Source organism: Nelumbo lutea, chromosome 4 (genome assembly GCF_056320005.1).
Source record: "Nelumbo lutea isolate HS-2025 chromosome 4, American lotus-T2T, whole genome shotgun sequence".
Classification (NCBI taxonomy): domain Eukaryota; kingdom Viridiplantae; phylum Streptophyta; class Magnoliopsida; order Proteales; family Nelumbonaceae; genus Nelumbo; species Nelumbo lutea.
In genome coordinates, this window is record NC_142687.1 from 62868862 (window position 1) to 62888298 (window position 19437).

General features: G+C 34.8%; 1 pseudogene; it reads right to left on the reverse strand.

The window, feature by feature from the left end:
- Positions 1-861: 861 nt before the first annotated feature.
- The window catches only part of LOC148860850 (uncharacterized), a 40432-nt pseudogene continuing 21856 nt past the window's right edge, over positions 862-19437 (reverse strand).

Sequence of the window (19437 nt, forward strand, 5' to 3'; positions counted from 1 at the left end):
AAGTTGAGAAGCAGTTAAGGAGAGAAATTAAAACCCTTCGATCAGATCGAGATGGCGAGTATCTCTCTAACAAATTCAATGACTACTTAAAGGACAATGGGATAGTATCACAACTAGCTCTTCCTACTACACCACAGCTAAACGGTGTGTCAAAGAGGAGGAACCAGACTTTATTGGAAGCCATGACCACTGAGGAGGATTCCGTGACTTATATGGAAGCTATGTTGGACATAAATTCCTTAAAGTGGGTAGATGCCATGAGAGCTGAGATTGACTCAATGGAGACCAATGTTGATAAGAACACACTAGACGACCTGCTCTAAGAAATCTTGAATCAAGTTGTTATGCACACCCAAAATCTAGAGAACAAACTATTTTTTATCAGATTAGAGCCTTAAGGAAACTAAGTCCTTAAAGAATCCAATCTTGAAGATGCCACAAAAGTTGATCACTCCCTTGATAAGTCAAGATATTGTATTCTACCAAAAACACAAGAAGGCAAAGCTAAGTTTGCTGAAAATACCTCTATATTATTGATTGCTTTTCATGTTACATAGTTCTGGCATTTATATAGGCATGTAAACATCATTATCTTATAAAGAAACTCTTAATCTTATAAGGAAACTCCTAACTAATGATGATCCCTTTAATTTAGGAAAGAAAATCTGCTTTGAAATAGAAATCCTTCTAAAATACTACAACTAGTGACAACTAAGCATACAAAAGTCAAAGTAAACCAAAACAAGACAAAACAAGCCCAACAAGCCCAACAAGCCCATCAAGCCCATCAATACATCTTCGTATGCAAATTGGACTTTTTCTTATCATGTCTATGCGCCAATCCCATCAATACATCTTATGTCATGGATTCCAAGCTTGTTCTTCAAGATCCAAGCTTTGCTCATTGTCTTGCACATAAAGATAGGTAATTATCTTTGGTGAAGCTTTGGACACTTCTAGAACAATCTTAAAATCTTCTAGAGCAACCTCTTTGCCATGCACTTTCATGATTAAGCCTTGTAAAGCCTCTTTCATCATCTTTGTTCTCGCGCTAGTCATTGGTCCACCGATTTCTTGCAAAGGATCTTGAGAATATTTGGGAACATTAGCTTGAGCCATTTGGTCAGTACCTCGATCTCCATTATTTCCTCTTTTCTCGAAAAGATTCATCCTCGAATCACCTATATCAAACAAAGATAAATTAGCAACATTAAAAGTCGCACTAACATTACCATAGTTGCTTGACAAATCTAGCTTGTAGGCATTACCATTGGTTCTTTCCAATACTTGAAAATGTCCATCTCCTCTAGGCTGCAATTTTGATTTCCTTTGTGTAAGAAACCTCTCCTTACGCATATGCACCCAAACCCAATCTCTAGGTTCAAAAACAACCTTCAAACGTCCCTTATTAGCTTGCTTAGCATATTGTTCATTCTTCCTTTCAATGTTAGCCCAAACCTTGGCATGTAAATCCTTCACAAAAACTGCATTTTTTTTACCATCAAGATTAACATGGGTAAAATATCAATAGGAGTTAAAGGATTAAAGCCATAAACAACTTCAAAAGGTGAAAAAGAAATAGTAGAATGAATAGACCTGCTATATGCAAACTCAATATGTGGCAAACACTTCTCCCACTGCCTTAAGTTCTTTTGAATGATAAAATGCAACAAAGTAAAGTAGTGAGTGCCCAATTAACTACTTTAGTTTGGTCATCCATTTTAGGATGTGCAATAGTAGAAAACAAGAGTTTAGTTCCTAATTTATTCCATAAAGTGCGCCAAAAATGAGAACTTAACATCTCTATCACTAACAATTGTCTTAGGCAAACCATGCAAACGAACAACTTCTTTAAAGAACAAGTCGGCAATATGCGTTGCATCATTGATTTTAGAATAGGTAATGAAATGAGCCATTTTGCTAAACCGATCAACAACAACAAACATGTTGTCCTTACTACTTTGAGACATTGGTAACCCTAAAACAAAATCCATAGAAATATCAATCCAGGGTTGGTTAGGCACTGGTAAAGGGTATACAAACCATGCGGTTTAACTTTAGATTTTGCTTGCTTACACGTAATGCACTTATCACAAATAGATTGTACAGTATGCTTCATAGTAGGCCAATAAAAATGCTCACGCAATATATCTAAAGTCTTTTGTACACCAAAATGCCCCATCAAACCTCCACCATGAGTTTCTCTAACAAATTACTCACCAATAGAACAATTAGGCACATACAATTTATCTTTCTTAAACAGAAATCTTTCATGCCTATAGAAATCATTAAACGCACACTTATAACATGCATCCCATACTTGGCCGGAATCAGAATCATTAGCATACAAGTCCTTAAGCAATTCAAAACCAAGTAACTTAGTTTGCAAAAATGTAAGTAATGCGTACCTCCTAGATAATGCATCAATAACAACATTTTCTTTTCCATGCTTGTATATGATCACATAAGGAAACATTTCTATGAACTCTAGCCACTTAGCATGCATTTTATTAAGCTTACCTTGGGATTTCAAGAACTTTAAGCTCTCATGATCAGAATGAATGATGAATTCCCTTGGTCACAAAAATGCTGCCATGTTTGAAGAGTCCTCACTAATGCATAAAGTTCCTTGTCATAAGTAGGATAATTCAAAGCTGCCCACTTAGCTTTTCACTAAAATAAGCAATTGGTTTGGAATCTTGCATCAAAACAGCCCCTATTCCAATTCTAGATGTATCACATTCTACCTCAAAAGCTTTATCAAATTTAGGCAAACACAACAAAGGTGCATTAGTTAGCTTATCCTTCAAAGTTTCAAAAGCTCGATCATGCACTTCATCTCACTTAAAAACAACATTCTTTTTAACAAGTTCATTCAAAGGTACAGCAATAGAACTAAAATCCTTAACAAACCTTCAATAAAAACTTACTAAACCATGAAAACTTCTTACCTCGTTCGCATTCTTAGGTGTAGGCCAGTCCCTTATTGCCTTTACCTTCTCTACATCAATGCTAATACCTTGCGAACTAACAACAAATCCAAGAAACACAACCGACTTCATGCAAAATGTGCACTTTTTAAGATTAGCATACAATCGGTGCTCTCTTAACGCACTAAAAATAGCATGCAAGTGTTTCACATGTTCATCCAAATTTTTGCTATAAACTAAAATATCATCAAAGTAAACTACCACAAATTTCCCTATGAAAGCACGCAAGGCATGATTCTTTAACCTCATGAATGTACTAGGTGCATTAGTTAAACCAAAAGGCATTACTAACCACTCATACAATCCATATTTAGTTTTAAATGTTGTCTTTCATTCATCCCCCTTCATGCGAATTTGATAATAGCCATTCTTTAAATCAATTTTAGAAAACAAACAAGAGCCATGCAATTCATCAAGCATATCATCTAATCTAGGGATAGGATGTCTATACTTAACTGTTATTTTGTTAATGGCTCGGCAGTCCACACACATACGCCATGTTCCATCTTTCTTTGGTACTAAGATGACAGGAACCGAACATGGGCTAAGACTCTCCCTTACAAAACCCTTTTGCACCAACTCATCCACTTACCTTTGTATCTCCTTTGTTTCCTCGGGATTAGCTCTATAAGCAGGTCGATTTGGTATGGTGGAACCGGTATGAAGTCTATTTGATGCTCAATACCTCTTAAGGGAGGTAATTCATGGAGAATCTCCTCGGGAAATAGGTCTTCAAATTCCTGCAATAAAGATACAACAACACTAGGCAAAGAGGGGTTTGGGTCATTAGTAGAAAAATAAACATCCTTGTACATAAGTACAAGTAGTTGTTGCCTTGCAATCATGACACTGTTAACCTCATTTTTTTCGCTCATTCCCTTGCTTTCCTCTCCTTTTTGTACACTTTTCTCCCCAATTTTCCTCTCAGCCTCACTCTTTCCACTTGCCCCTTTCCTCTCGGTCTCACTTGCTCTCTTTGCTTTTGCTTATTCACTTTCTTTCTTTTTCTTTTCCTCTCGCTCACACTTTTGTTCTTCTCTCATTTTGGACACTCTTGTTATCCTAATTTGATCTTCATAATCTTGCAAAACGTTTGAGTGGGGTTAGTACAATAATCCGATTATTCATTACAAAAGAATGACGGTTTTTATACCCATCATGTGTAACATTCCTATCAAACTGCCATGGTCGGCCAAGCAATATATGACCTGCATGCATTGGTGCCACATCACATAGAACATCATCCTTATACTTGCCAATTGAAAAGGAAACCAGAACTTGCTTATTTACCTTCTCTTCTCCACATTCATTCAGCCATTGCAATTTGTACGGTTTAGGATGTTTTATGGTATGCAAATTCAGTTTATCTACCAACAACGTACTAGCAACATTGGTACAACTTCTACTATCCATAATCATAGTGCATACCTTATCCTTCACATGGCATCTTGTGTGAAAAATATGCTCACATTGCTCCTCATCACCATCATCCTTAGGTTGTATACTTCGGGCTCTCCTTGTAACCAGCAAATCACCATGAATGGGTTCTTCAACTTCAACATCAGGAACAATCCTCCAATGGTGGCATCTCATCCTCACTTGAGCTAGCACTTTCTATTTCCCCATTCTCCAACACAATCATAACTCTTTTGTTTGGGCATTGAGAAACAATATGCCTAAATCCTTGGCACCCAAAACACTTAACATCCTATGACTTAGAAAAAGTTTTAGTTTCGATTTTACCTTTATGAACAACAACCGAATCCTTTTGCTTTGCTTCCTCTTTTATTTTTGATGTAGCTTTATTGTCCTTCCAATTAGGCTTTCATGAAGAACCAGATCTAAACCTTTTTAATTTGATTTGCTTCTCCACTTTAATGGCTTTGTGCAATAGCTCCTCTATCTCCACATAGTGTTGTAAATCAACCACATCAGCAATCTCCTTGTTCAGGCCGCCAATAAATCTAGCCATTGTTGCTTCTCAGTCCTCCTCTATGTTTGCTCTAATCATGGCTATCTCCATCTCTTTGTAATAGTCATCTACACATGAAACCTTGAACCAGCCCCCGCAATTTTCTATAAAATCTCTATAGTAATGGCCAGGTATAAATCTCTTGCGCATTACCAATTTCATCTCTTCCCATGACCGAATTGGCCTCTCTCCATTTCTACGCCTATTGATCGTCAATTGATCCCACCATATGCTTGCATAATCTGTGAACTCCACGGCTACTAGTTTTACTTTCTTCTCCTCGGAGTAATCATGGCAATCAAATACGTGCTCAACCTTTCTTTCCCACTCCAAATATAGTTCGGGATCATTCTTTCCTTTAAAGGTCGGAATCTTCATCTTTATGCTGCCCAAATTGCTATCTCTTTTGGAAGCTACCTTCTTGCCTCATCTAGAACTTGATTCCTCCAAATCTGAATCATCTTTCTTTTCTTCCTCAAACACATGTCTTCTAGTGAACTTAGAAATAGATGGGGATTGCAAATCATCTAGCCTCACAATCAGCTTTCTAAATTGTTCATTAACAGCCCTTATGAATAATTTCATGTCAATCTCTTGTGGTTCTCCTTCAATAGTCATGGTTATAACCTGCAAAAACTCACTGGAAATAAAAGGATTTTGTTCCTCACCTCTCTTTGCTTCTCATTTTTGTTTTGTTCCTCAGACACTCCCTCACGTGTTTGCACTCAAATCAGATGGTTATCATGATCTCACCTCTCTTTGCATTTTTTTCCACTCAGGCTAGCACTCTTTATGTTCTTAGCAGAATTAGATCAACAAATATCAAGGAGCAATCGGTTAGATGGTGGCAAATCTCAAAATCAGAACTTTAAAAGCTTAGTTGAGGCAAATGGTAGAAATAAGGAAGGAAAAAATCAATTATAGGAGCCAAAAAAAATAAGAAAATTTCAAAAAGAAGCAAAAGACATGCAAAAAAAATCACCAAGATATGGAGCACGAAATTAAATTAATTTAGATACAAGAATCCTTATTTCATAAGGATTAGAACTAATGAATATAGTAAGATAGTTGTTTATGGAAAAGAAATCCCAACTCAAAAAAAGGATTGTTAGTCAACTAGTCAAACCCAAAAAAAAAGGAAATATGATCTTGCAATTCAAGAAATCCCATTCATGCTGGGAAAATGAAAAGAAACTCAGATCAGCAATCTAACTCCTCCTCCTCCTGTTTTTTTTTTTTTTTTGAATTGGATGTTCTTTTCCCTCTCTCTCTCTCTCTTTTCTCTATTTTTTTTTTCGAATTGGATGTTCTTTTCTGTCTCTCTCTCTTTTTCGAATTGAATGTTCTTTTCTATCTTTCATTTTTTTTTTTTTTTTGCCAAACTAAACTCACAAAACAAAATTGACTCTACTCAAAAACAAAAAGAAGTCGAATGGAAGAATTCAAATAAACTATGCAAGGACAACACAAGAAACACGCAAAGATCAAAGAAAACACAAAACAAAGATAAGCAAAGGATAAATAACATGTTTCTAGAACCAAGGCTCTAATACCAAATGATAAGAACCCACTACACGACCTGCTCTAGAAACTCTTGAATCAAGTTGTTATGCGCACCCAGAATCTAGAAAACAAATTGTTTTTTATCAGATTAGAACCTTAAGGAAAGTAAGTCTTTAAAGAATCCAATCTTGAAGATGCCACAAAGGTTGATCACTCCCTTGATAAGTCAAAATATTGTATTCTACCAAAAACACAAGAAGGCAAAGCTAAGCTTGCTGAAAATACCTCTATATTATTGATTGATTTTCGTGTTACATAGTTGTGGCCTTTATATAGGCATGTAAACATCATTATCTTATAAAGAAACTCTTAATCTTATAAGGAAACTCCTAACTAATGATGATCCCTTCAATTTAGGAAAGCAAATCTACTTTGAAATAGAGATCCTTCTAAAAGACTACAATTAATGACAACTAAGCATACAAAAGTCAAATTAAACCAAAACAAGACAAAACAAGCCCAACAAGCCCATCAAGCCCATTAATACATCTTAGCATGCGAATTGGGCTTTTTCTTAACATGTCCATGCGACAAACCCATCAATACATCTTATGTCATGGATTCCAAGCTTTTTCTTCAAGATCCAAGCCTTGTTCATCATCTTGCACATAAAGATAGGTGATTATCTTTGGTGAAGCTTTGGACACTTCTAGAACAGTCTTAGAATCTTCTAGATTGTTTTAAGATGCTGAGAGTGATCGCAGTTTATAGTTTGGCACTAATAGTTTATTGTGTTATTCGTTAGGGCTTTCAAAGACTTTTCTGATTATGAAATTGTTAATGCTATGAATATTTGACAATGAAATACGAAAACTTATTTTGTCATCCTTAAAAGTATAGGTTAGTTGGTTTGGCAGAAGGATGTTTAAATGGGCAGAGTGGATTAGCTTGAATTGCTTCCTATAGGTTCTATATGGCACTTATAATTCTAAGTGAGTGGACTTAGCTTATCTGCAGAGATATAAGGGTTTGTCTATGTGAAAATAGTGACTTTATGGGCTAATACGCTCAGCACTTGTTGGTTAATGTGATTTATGTCAAGTTTCTCTCTGAGTTTTTTTAAGTTGTTTAAATGGGTTTGTTTGGATCGGTCATTGTTTATTTGCTTTGTTTTGTTTTGAGTAAGTCAGGTTTCACTTTTTGTTGGAGTTGAATTGATTTCCTAGCTTCTTTAAATATGTTGGTTTTGTTTAACTTAGAATTGTGAGATTATCTGGCCTGTGATAGAAGTTATACTGGGTTTGTTTAATTGAGAATTGTGTGATTAGAGTTGTAATAAGCCATGTTCATGAGGGTTGAATTGATTAAGTCAAGTTTCTTCTTTGTATTGTTTTTTATTGTTTAGATGGGACTGTTTGGATAGATCTACATTTACTGGTTTTATTTTCCTGCGAGTAGCTCTGGTTTTATTTTATAAAAGAGTTGTGTTGACTTTCTACTTTATTTAGGTATGTCGGGTTAGTTTCTAATAGTAAGCGGATTTTATTGTGCTAATAAGCTTTGTTAGTGGGTATAGATTTGACTGATGTTTTGATTGGTTCACCCTGGCTTGGTTAGTTTTGGGCAAAATCTAGTTGCTTCTGGACTCAGTTTCTTAGGATTTGGAAGAATGGGTTTGATTAAGCTTAACTATGTTCGATCTCTACCAGATGGTTTTCTCTATGTTGAGTTTGATTCATTTGCATCAAGGTTGGTTCATTATAAAGTGAATAATCTAAAATTGTCCACATCTTGTATTGGGTGGGTTGACATTAGTTTAGCTTTAACATGATAGATTAGGTCGGCTTGGATAGTCTTGGATTGTTTGGATTGATTTTAGCTACAATTTTCTCGGATAGCATTCATTCTGGCAAGCTGTCGTTAGCTTTGGTTGGATTTTCTAAATAAAATTGATTAATTTCTTCCTATGCTTTTGTTATATCAGTTACGAAATGATTGTTTCGGTGACATCTCATGGTTGTGTTGGTTCCAATTTGGGTTGGCCATGTTGGCTTTGGTTGTTGTTCTATTGTAACAGACTCTATTGGGTGCATTGTTTTAAGATGCTGAGAGTGATCGCAGTTTATAGTTTGGCACTAATAGTTTAATGTGTTATTCGTTAAGTTTTCAAAGACTTTTCTAATTATGAAATTATAAGTGCTATGAATATTTGGCTATGAAATATGAAAACTTCTTTTTTGATCTTTAAAAGCATAGGTGAGTTGGTTTCGCACAAGGACATTTACACAGCCCGAATGAACTAGCTTGAATCGGTTCCTATAGGTTCTATTTGGCACTTATAAGTCTGAATGAGTGGATTTAGCTTATCTAGAGAGATATAAAGGGTTCGTCTAAGTGAAAATAGTGACTTTAGGGGGGTAATATGCCCGGTACTTGTTAGTTGATGTGATTTTTGTCAAGTTTTCTCTCTTTGTTTTTTTTCGTTTTTTAAATGGGTTTGTTTGGATTGGTCGTTGTTTATTTGCTTTGTTTTTATTTGAGTAGGTCCGGTTTCACTTTTTGATGGAGTTGGTTTAATTTCACAGCTTCTCTAAATATGTTGGTTTAGTTTAACTTAGAATTGCAAGATTATCCAGCATGTGGTATAAGTTATAGTGGGTTTGTTTAATTGAGAATAGTGTGATTAGAGTTGTAATAAACTTTGTTCTTTTGGACTAAATTGATTAAGTCAAGTTTCTTCTTTGTATTGCTTTGGATTGTTTAGACCAGACTATTTGGATTGATCTATGTCTATTGGTTTTATTTTCTTGTGAGTAGGTCTAGTTTTATTTTATAAAGGAGTTGAGATGATTTCCTACTTTATTTAGCTATGTCAGGTTCAATTATGTTTGTAAGTGGATCTTATTTTTAGTGGGTATAGATTTGATTGATGTTTGATTGGTTCACCATGGCTTTGTTAGTTTTGGATAATGTGTAGTTGCTTCTACGTAGATTTGATTAGACTCAGTTTCACAAGATTTGGAACAATGGGTTTGATTAAGCTTAACTATATTCGATCTCGATCAGATGGTTTTCTCTATGTTGAGTTTGATTCATTTGCATCAAGGTTGATTGGTTAGAAAGTGAACAATCTAAAATTGTCTGCATCTTGTTTCAGGTGGTTTACTTTAGTTTAGCTTTGACATGATAGATATGGTCGGTTTGGAAAGTCTTGGATTGTTTGGATAGATTTCAGCTACGTTTTTCTTTGATGTTATCATTCTGGCAAGCTATCGACAGTGTTGGTTGATTTTTAAATAAAGTCGATTATTTCTTCCTATGCTTCTATTATATCGGTTTCGGAATGATAGTTTCGGCTGACATCGCATGGTTATGTTGGTTCCAATTTGGGCTGGCCACGTTGGCTTTGATATTGCTCTATTGTTGAAGAGTCTATTGGGTGGATTATTTTTAGATGCTGATAGTGATCGCAGTTTATAGTTTGGCACTAAAAGTTTAATGTGTTATTCGTTAGGGTTTTCAAAGATTTTTCTGATTATGAAATTATAAGTGCTATGAATATTTGGCTATGAAATACGAAAACTTCTTTTTTTATATTAAAAAGCATAGGTGAGTTGGTTTTACACAATGACGTTTACACAGCCCGAGTGAACTAGTTTGAACCGGTTCCTATAAGTTCTGTTTGGCACTTATCTAGAGAGATATATAGGGTTCATCTAGGATAAAATAGTGACTTTAGGGGGGTAATACACTCAATACTTGTTGGTTGATGTGATTTATGACAAGTTTTCCCATTGTGCTTTTTTTTCATTGTTTAAATGGGTTTGTTTGCATTGGTCATTGTTTATTTGCTTTGTTTTGATTTAAGTAGGTCAAGTTTCAATTTTTTATGGAGTTGAGTTGATTTCTCAGCTTCTCTAAATATGTTGGTTTTGTTTAACTTAGAATTACAAGATTATTCGGCCTATGGTATAAGTTATAGTGGGTTTGTTTAATTGTGAATAGTGTAATTAGAGTTGAAATAAGCTCTGTTCTTGTGGGTTTAATTGATTAAGTCAAGTTTCTTTTGTGTTGTTTTAGATTGTTTAGACGGAACTGTTTCGATTGTTCTATGTTTATTGGTTTTATTTTCTTATGAGTGGGTCTTGTTTTATTTTATAAAGTAGTTGAGTTGATTTCCTAATTTATTTTGGCATGCCGGGTTCGTTTCTATTAGTAAGGGGATTTTATTGTACTAATAAGCTTTGTTAGTGGGTGTACATTTGAATGATGTTTGATTGGTTCGCCATGGCTAGGTTAGTTTTGGATAATGTGTAGTTGCTTCTACCTATGTTCGGCGAGACTCGGTTTCATAGGATTTGGAAGAATGGGTTTGATTAAGCTTAGCTATTCTATTTCTACCAAATGGTTTTCTCTATGTTGAGTTGGATTCATTTGCATCAGGATTGGTTGGTTAGAAAGTGAATAATATAAAATTGTTCGCATCTTGTTTTGGATAGTCTTGGATTGTTTGGATTGATTTCAGCTAGAGTTTTCTTTGATGGCATTATTTTGGCAACTTACCGATAGCTTTGGTTTTTTAAATGAAGTAGATTATTTCTTCCTATGCTTCTGCTATACTGGTTACGGAATGATAGTTTCAGCCAACATCGCATGGTTGTGTTGATTACAATTTGGGTTGGCCATGTTGGCTTTGGCTAGTGCCTTGTTGTAACAGACTCTATTGTGTGGAATGTTTTAAGATCCTGAGAGTGATCGCAGTTTATAGTTTGGCACTAATAGATTAATGTGTTATTTGTTAGGATTTTTGAAGACATTTCTAATTATAAAATTGTTAGTGCTATGAATATTTGGCAATGAAATACGAAAACTTCTTTGTTTATCCTTAAAAGTATAGATTAGTTTGTTTGGCACAAGGACATTAAATGGCTAGAGTGGATTAGCTTGAATCGGTTCCTATAGGTTCTGTTTGGCACTTATAAAATGTCGCCTATAACTTTTTTAGAAAGATACAAAATGTTCGCCAAAGTGAAAATAGTGACTTTGGTGGGGTAATACTTTTTGTACTTGTTGGTTGATGTGATTTATCTCAATTTTTCCCTCTGTGTTTTTTTACGTTGTTTAAATGGGTTTGCTGGGACTGGTCATTGTTTATTTGCTTTGTTTTGATTTGTGTTGGTCAGGTTTTGTTTAACTTAGAATTGCAAGATTATCAAGTCTATGGTATAAGTTATAGTGGGTTTGTTTATTTTAGAATTGTGTGATTAGAGTTGTAATAACCTTTATTCTTGTTGGTTAAATTGATTAAGTCAAGTTTCTTATTTGTATTGTTTTAGATTGTTTAGACAAGACTCTTTGGATTAATTCACGTTAAATTGTTTTATTTTGCTATGAGTAGTTCTAGTTTTATTTTACAAAGGAGTTGTGTTGATTTCCTAGTTTATTTAGGTATGCTACATTCATTTCAGTTAGTAAGGGGATTTTATTGTGCCAATAAGCTTTGTTAGTGGGTATAGATTTGATTGATAATTGGTTGGTTCACCACCACTTGGTTAGTTTTATATAAAGTGTTGTTGTCTCTACCTAGGTTTGGCTAGAGTCAGTTTCACTGGATTTGGAAGAATTGGTTTGATTAAGCTTAGTTGCATAAGGGTTGGTTGGTTAGAAAGTGAATAATATAAAATTGTCCACATCATGTTTTGGCTGGGTTGACTTTGGTTTAGCTTCAACTTGATAGTTTATGTTGGTTTGGATAGTCTTTGGATTGTTTGGATTGATTTCAACTACGGTTTTCTTTGATGGCATCATTCTGGCCAGCTATCGAGAGTTTTGTTTGTATTTTTTAAATATAGTGGATTATTTCTTTCTATACTTCTGTTATAGCGGATATGGAATGATAGTTTCGACCGACATCGCATGGTTGTGTTGGTTCCAATTTGGGTTGGCCATGTTGGCTTTGGTTAGTGCTCTGCTATAACAGACTCTATTGGGTGGATTGTTTTAAGATGCTGAGAGTGATGGCAAATTATAGTTTGGCACTAGTAGTTTAATGTTTTATTCATTAGGGTTTTCAAAGACTTTTTTTATTATGAAATTGTTAGTGCTATGAATATTTGGCTATGAAATACGAGAACTTCTTTTTTATCCATAAATATATAGGTCATTTGGTTTGGCACAAGGACGTTTACAAAGCCAGAGTGGATTAGCTTGAATCGGTTCCTATTGGTTCTATTTCTCACTTATGAGTCTGAATGAATGGATTTAGCTTATCTACCGACATATAAAGGGTTTGTCTACTTGAAAATAGTGACTTAAGGGGGGTAATACGCTCGGCACTTGTTGGTTAATGTGATTTTTGTCAATCTTTCTCTCTGTGTTTTTTTACGTTGTTTAAATGGCTTTGTTGGGGTAGGTCGTGCTTATTTGCTCTGTTTTGATTTTTGTATATCAGTTTCACTTTTTGATGTAGTTGAGTTGATTTCCCAGTTTCTCAAAATATGTTGGTTTCATTTAACTTAGAATTGTGAGATTATCCGGCCTATGGTATAAGTTATAGTGGGTTTGTTTATTCGAGAATAGTGTGATTAGAGTTGTAATAAGCTATATTCTTGTCATGTAAATTGATTAAGTCATGTTTCTTGTTTGTATTGTTTTAGATTGTTTAGACGGAACTTTTTGTATTGATCATTAAATAATTTTATTTTCCTGAGTAGGTCTAGTTTTTTTTATAAAGGAGTTGTGTTGATTTCCTGGTTTTTTTAGGTATGTCGGGTTCGTTTGCATAAGGGGATTTTATTGTGCTAATAAGCTTTGTTAGTGGGTATAGGTTTGATCAATGTTTGATTGGTTCACCATGGCTTGATTAGTTTTCGATAATGTGTAATTGCTTCTACCTAGGTTTGGCAAGACTCCTTTTCATAGGATTTGGAAGAATGGATTTGATTAAGCATAGCTATATTCGATCTCTTCAAGATGGTTTTCTATATGTTGAGTTGGATTCATTTGCATCTGGATTGGTTGGTTAGAAAGTGTATAGTCTAAATTTGTTTGCATCTTGTCTCTTCTGGCTCGACTTTATTCTAGCTTCAACTTGATAGATTGGGTCGGTTTGGATAGTCTTGGATTGTTTGGATTGATTTCAACTATGGTTTTCTTTCATAGCAACATTCTGGCAAGCTATCAATAGCCTTGGTTAGATTTTTTAAATAAAGTGGATTATTTCTTTATAAACTTCTATTATATCTGATATGGAATGATAGTTTCGGCCGACATTGCATTTTTGTGTTGGTTCAAATTTGGGTTGGCCATTTTGGCTTTGGTTAGTGCTCTGTTGTAACAAACTCTGTTGGGTGCATTGTTTTAAGATGCTGAGAGTGATCACATATTACAGTTTGGCACCAATAGTTTAATGTTTTATTCATTAGAGTTTTCGAAGACTTTTTCGATTATGAAATTGTTAGTGCTATGAATATTTGGCTATTAAATACAAAAACTTTGTTTTTTATCGTCAAAAGTAAAGTTCATTTGGTTTGGCACAAGGACGTTTACATGGGTAGAGTGTATTAGCTTTAACCGGTTCCTATAGGTTATGTTTGTCACTTATGAGTCTGAGTGATTGGAATTAGCTTATCAACAGAGATATTAAGGTTCGTCTACATGAAAATAGTGACTTTAGTGGGGTAATACGCTCGGTACTTGTTGGTTGATGTGATTTTTGTCAAGTTTTCTCTCTGTGTTTTTTTACGTTGTTTAAGTGGGTTTGTTTGGATTGGTCATTGTTTATTTGCTTTGTTTTGATTTTAGTAGGATTTTCACTTTTTGATGGATTTGAGTGGATTTCCCAGCTTCTCTAAATTTGTTGGTTTTGTTTAACTTAGAATTTCGGGATTGTCCAGCCTATGGTATATGTTATAGTGGGTTTGTTTAACTGAGAATAGTGTGATTAGAGTTGTAATAAGATCTGTTCTTTTGTGTTAAATTGATTAAGTCAAGTTTCTGGTTTGTATTGTTTTAGATTGCTTAGACCGGACTATTTGGATTGATCTACGTTTATTGGTTTTATTTTCCCGTAAGCTGGTCTGGATTTATTTTATAAAGTAGTTGAGTTGATTTCCTACTTTATTTAGGAATGTCGACTTTGTTTCTATTAGTAAGGAGATCTTGTTGTGCTAATAAGCTTTGTTATTGGGTATAGATTTGATTGGTGTTTGATTGGTTCACCCTGCCTTTGTTAGTTTTGGATAATGTGTAGTTGCTTCTACCTATTTTTGGGTCAAGTCAGTTTCATCAGATTTGGAAGAATGGGTTTGGTTAAGCTTAGCCATATTCGATCTCTACCAAATGGTTTTTCCCTATGTTGAGTTTGATTCATTTGCATCAGGGTTGGTTGGTTAGAAAGTGAATAATCTAAAATTGTTCGCATCTTATTTCAGGTGGGCTGACTGTAGTTTAGCTCTGACATGAAATGTTAGGTCGGTTTGGATAGTCTTGGATTGTTTGGATTGATTTCAGCTACGATTTTCTTTGATAGCATTGTTCTGGCAAGATATCAATAGCTTTGGTTGGATTTTTCAAATAAAGTGGATTATTTCTTCCAATGCTTCGGTTATATCAGTTATGGAAAGGTAGTTTCAGACAACATCGCATGGTTGTATTGGTTCCAATTTGGCATGGCCATTTTGGCTTTGGTTATTGCTCTATTGTAATAGACTCTACTTGGTGGATTGTTTTAAGATGCTGAGATAGATCGCAATTTATAGTTTGGCACTAATAGTTTAATGTTTTACTCATTAGGGTTTTTGAAGACTTTTTTTATTATGAAAATGTTAGTGCAATGAGTATTTCGCTATGAAATATGAAAACGTCTTTTTTATCCTTAAAAGTATAAGTCTGTTGGTTTGGCACAAGGACATTTACATGGCCAGAGTGGATTAGCTTGAATCGATTCCTATTGGTTTTGTTTCTCACTTATGAGTCTGAGTGAATGGATATAGCTTATCTACAGAGATATAAAGGGTTCGTCTACATGAAAATAGTGACTTTAGGGAGGTAATACACTCGGTACTTGTTGCTTGATGTGATTTTTGTCAAGTTTTTTGTCTGTGTTTTTTACGTTGTTTAAATGGCTTTATTGGCATTGATCGTGTTTATTTGCATTGTTTCAACTTTAGTATGATTTTCAATTTTTGATGGAGTTTGAGTGGATTTCTCAACTTCTCTAAATATGTTGGTTTTGTTTAACTTAGAATTGTGAGGTTATCCTGCCTGTGGTATACATTATCGGGGGTATGTTTATGTTAGAATGGTGTTATTAGAATATTTGGATTGATCTACATTTATTGGTTTTATTTTCCAGTGAGTAGGTCTGGTTTTATTTTATAAAGCAGTTCAATTGATTTCCTTCTTTAATTTTGTTTCTGTTATTAAGGGGAGTTTATTGTGCTAATAAGCTTTATTAGAGGCTATAGATTTTATAGATAGTTGATTGGTTCACCACAGCTTGGTTTGTTTTGGATAATGTGTAGTTGCTTCTACCTAGGTTTACCAAGGCATAGTTTCATGGGATTTCAAAGAATGGGTTGGATTAACCTTAGCTATCTTCGATCTCCTCCAAATGGTTTTATCTATGTTGATTTGGATTCATTTGGACCATAATTGGATGGTTAGAAAGTGAATAATCTGAAATTGTCCGCATCTTATTTCGGCTGGGTTGACTTTAGTTTAGCTTTGACTTGATAGATTAGGTCAGTTTGATTTATCTTGGATTGTTTGGATTGATTTCAGCTATGGTTTTCTTTGTTGGCATCATTCAAGCAAGGTAGCGATAGATCTGGTTGGATTTTTTAAATAAAGTGGATTATTTTCTCCTAGGTTTCTAATATATCGATTACGGAATGATAGATTCGGCCAACATTTCATGGTTGTGTTGGCTCCATTTTGGGTTGTTCACATTGGGTTTGGCTAGTGCTATGTTGTAATGGATTCTATTGGGTGGATTGAAATAGGAAGATATGAAGGGTTCGTCTAAGTGAAAATATTGGCTTTAGGGGTGTTATACGCTTGGTTCTTGTTGAAGTGATTTATGTCAAGTTTTCTCCCTGACATTTTTTATGTTGTTTAAATGGGTTTGCTTGGATTGGTTGTTGTCTATTGGCTTTGTTTTGATTTGAGTTTGTTAGGTTTCAATTTTTGATGGAGTTGAGTTGATTTCCCAGCTTCTCTAAATGTGTTGGTTTTGTTTAATTTAAAATTGTGAGATTATCCAACTTGTGGTATAAGTTATAATGGGTTTGTTTAGGTGAGAATAGTGTGATTAGATATGTAATAAGCTATGTTCTTGTGGGTTAAATTGATTAAGTCAAGTTTCTGTTAGTAAGGGGAGTTGAGTTGATTTAAAATTGTGAGATTATCCATCTTGTGGTATAATTTATAACAGCTTGCGAGTATGTCTGGTTTTATTTTATAAATGAGTTGAGTTGATTTCCCTCTTTATCTAAGTATGCCAGGCTCATTTATGTTAGTAAGGGGAGCTTATTTAGCTAATAAGCTTTGCTAGTGGGTATAGATTTGGCTAGAGTTAGTTTCATGGGATTTGGAAGAATGGGTATGATTAACCTTAGCTATATTCGATCTCTACCAGATGGTTTTATCTATGTCGAGTTAGATTCATTTGCATCTAAAGGGATGGGAGATCCATCACATGGATGGCTGAACCATGCAAGAAGGTTGGGCAAAATTTAAAAATTTTCTTTACTCCCATTTGTGAATCCTATTCCCAGTTTAGAAAACTGCATTTTCAATATTCATTCTTGTAACCAAACTAGAACAAATCTGAAACCAAGTTAGGGAGGGATATACCTGATACAGAATCCACGCAAAAAGCTCTTCCCAACGTAGGTTAATCATACCCATTTGGAAGAATGGGTATGATTAACCTTATCTATATTCAATCTCTACCAGATGGTTTTATCTATGTTGAGTTAGATTCATTTGCATCTAAAGGGATGGGAGATCCATCACATGGATGGCCGAACCATGCCAGAAGGTTGGGCAAAATTTTAAAATTTTCTTTACTCCCATCTGTGAATCATATTCCCAATTTAGAAAACTGCATTTTCAATATTCATTCTTGTAACCAAACCAGAACAAATCTGAAACCAAGATTAGGGAGGGATATACCTGATACAGAATCCATGCAAAAAGCTCTTCCCAAAGTAGGTGTTCATGGCCAAAGAGTGTACCAAATCCTCCCTCCACTAAAGATGACATAGCTTAGGGTGAGGCAAGATCAGTAGGTAGTTCTTCACCAAGAACTTGTGATTCTTCAACAAGAACCGAATGGGGTAGTGAGCACAGTTTCAAATTTGTTTTTTCTAGCAAGAAACAATATCAAGATCAAATCTTGATCAGATCCAACAACTAGAGATCGAACAACGTAAGGCAACAAGAACAAGAAGAAAAAGAACTGAAGGCAAAATCAGTCTTACTGAGTTGACTTCTCTATGGGTTGTGTTTGGTGTCTTTTTTAAATCCACCCAGCTATCTATTTATAACCTTAAAGAGACAACCTCTTAATCTGATTAGGAGTTTCCTTATCTAAATCTTTATTTTAATCTGGACTCTCAACCCTTAATGATCAAACACTGGCCGACAATAAAGGACATCTCCCTCAACTGCAAAGTACAGTGCTGCACTCTCTACTCGCATGGATCCCGGGAATTAAAACCTTTTGCAAACCATTTGAAACCATAATATATATAAGTATATGTCTATATATAAATATATTTTGCAAAACCAAATTTCAAACAAATTTGAAATCCACTACCAATAGTTCAGGTTTCCATCAGAGAGTAGAGAGTGCAGTATCATAATCAAGTCTAGGGGTCAGGTGTAACATTCCAATTTTGCCTATTTATCTCCAAGGTCCAAGGCACTACTGGAATTTTGGTCTGGTTCAGGGTTTCAAGAAAACCCACACTGCATGCACCTTAGGTCTCACCTTGGCAGTTGAGACAAGCCAACCCAACCAACTTTGCAACACATCAATGTGAGCCTTGGCAGGATAAATCTTCCTAGATCTATCCAACGGCTGTAAAGATTCTAAACTAACACGAATCTCATATGCATAAGTTTAAGAGTATTACATAAAACACACCACAATAACATGAATCAAATATGTACTTTATTGATTTACAAAAAATGTCATAATGTACATCATGCTAATTGGAGCTAAGGGCATACACTATCTAATAGCATCATCATTGGATTGTTAGAATTGTGAGATAAGAGTTGTAATAAGCTCTCTTCTTGTGGGTCAAATTGATTTAGTCAAGTTTCTCCTTTGAATTGTTTAGACGGGACTGTGAGGATTGATCTATGTTTATTGGTTTTATTTTTTTTGTGAGTAGTTCTAGTTTTATTTTATAAAGGAGTTGAGCTGATTTTCTAATTTATCTAGGTATGCCATGTTCATTTCTGTTAGCAAGGGGAGTTTATTTAGCTAATAAGCTTTGTTGGTGGGTATAGATTTGATTGATGGTTGATTGGTTCACCATGGCTTGGTTAGATTTGGATAATGTGTACTTGCTTCTACCTAGGTTTCTCTAAACTTAGTTTCATGGGATTTGGAAGAATGGGTTTGATTAACCTTAGCTATATTCGATCTCTACCAAATGGTTTTATCTATGTTGAGTTGGATTCACTTGCATCATGATTGGATTGTTAGAAAGTGATTAATCTAAAATTGTCTGCTTCTTATTTCGGCTTGGTTGACTTTAGTTTAGGTTTGACTTGATAGATTAGGTCGGTTTGGATAGTCTTAGATTGTTTTGATTGATTTCAACTATGGTTTTCTATGATGGCATCCTCCTAGCAAGGTATCGATTGCACTAGTTGGATTTCTTAAATAAAGTGAATTATTTCTTCCTAAGCTTCTTATATATCAGTTACAGAGTGATAGATTCGGCCGACGTT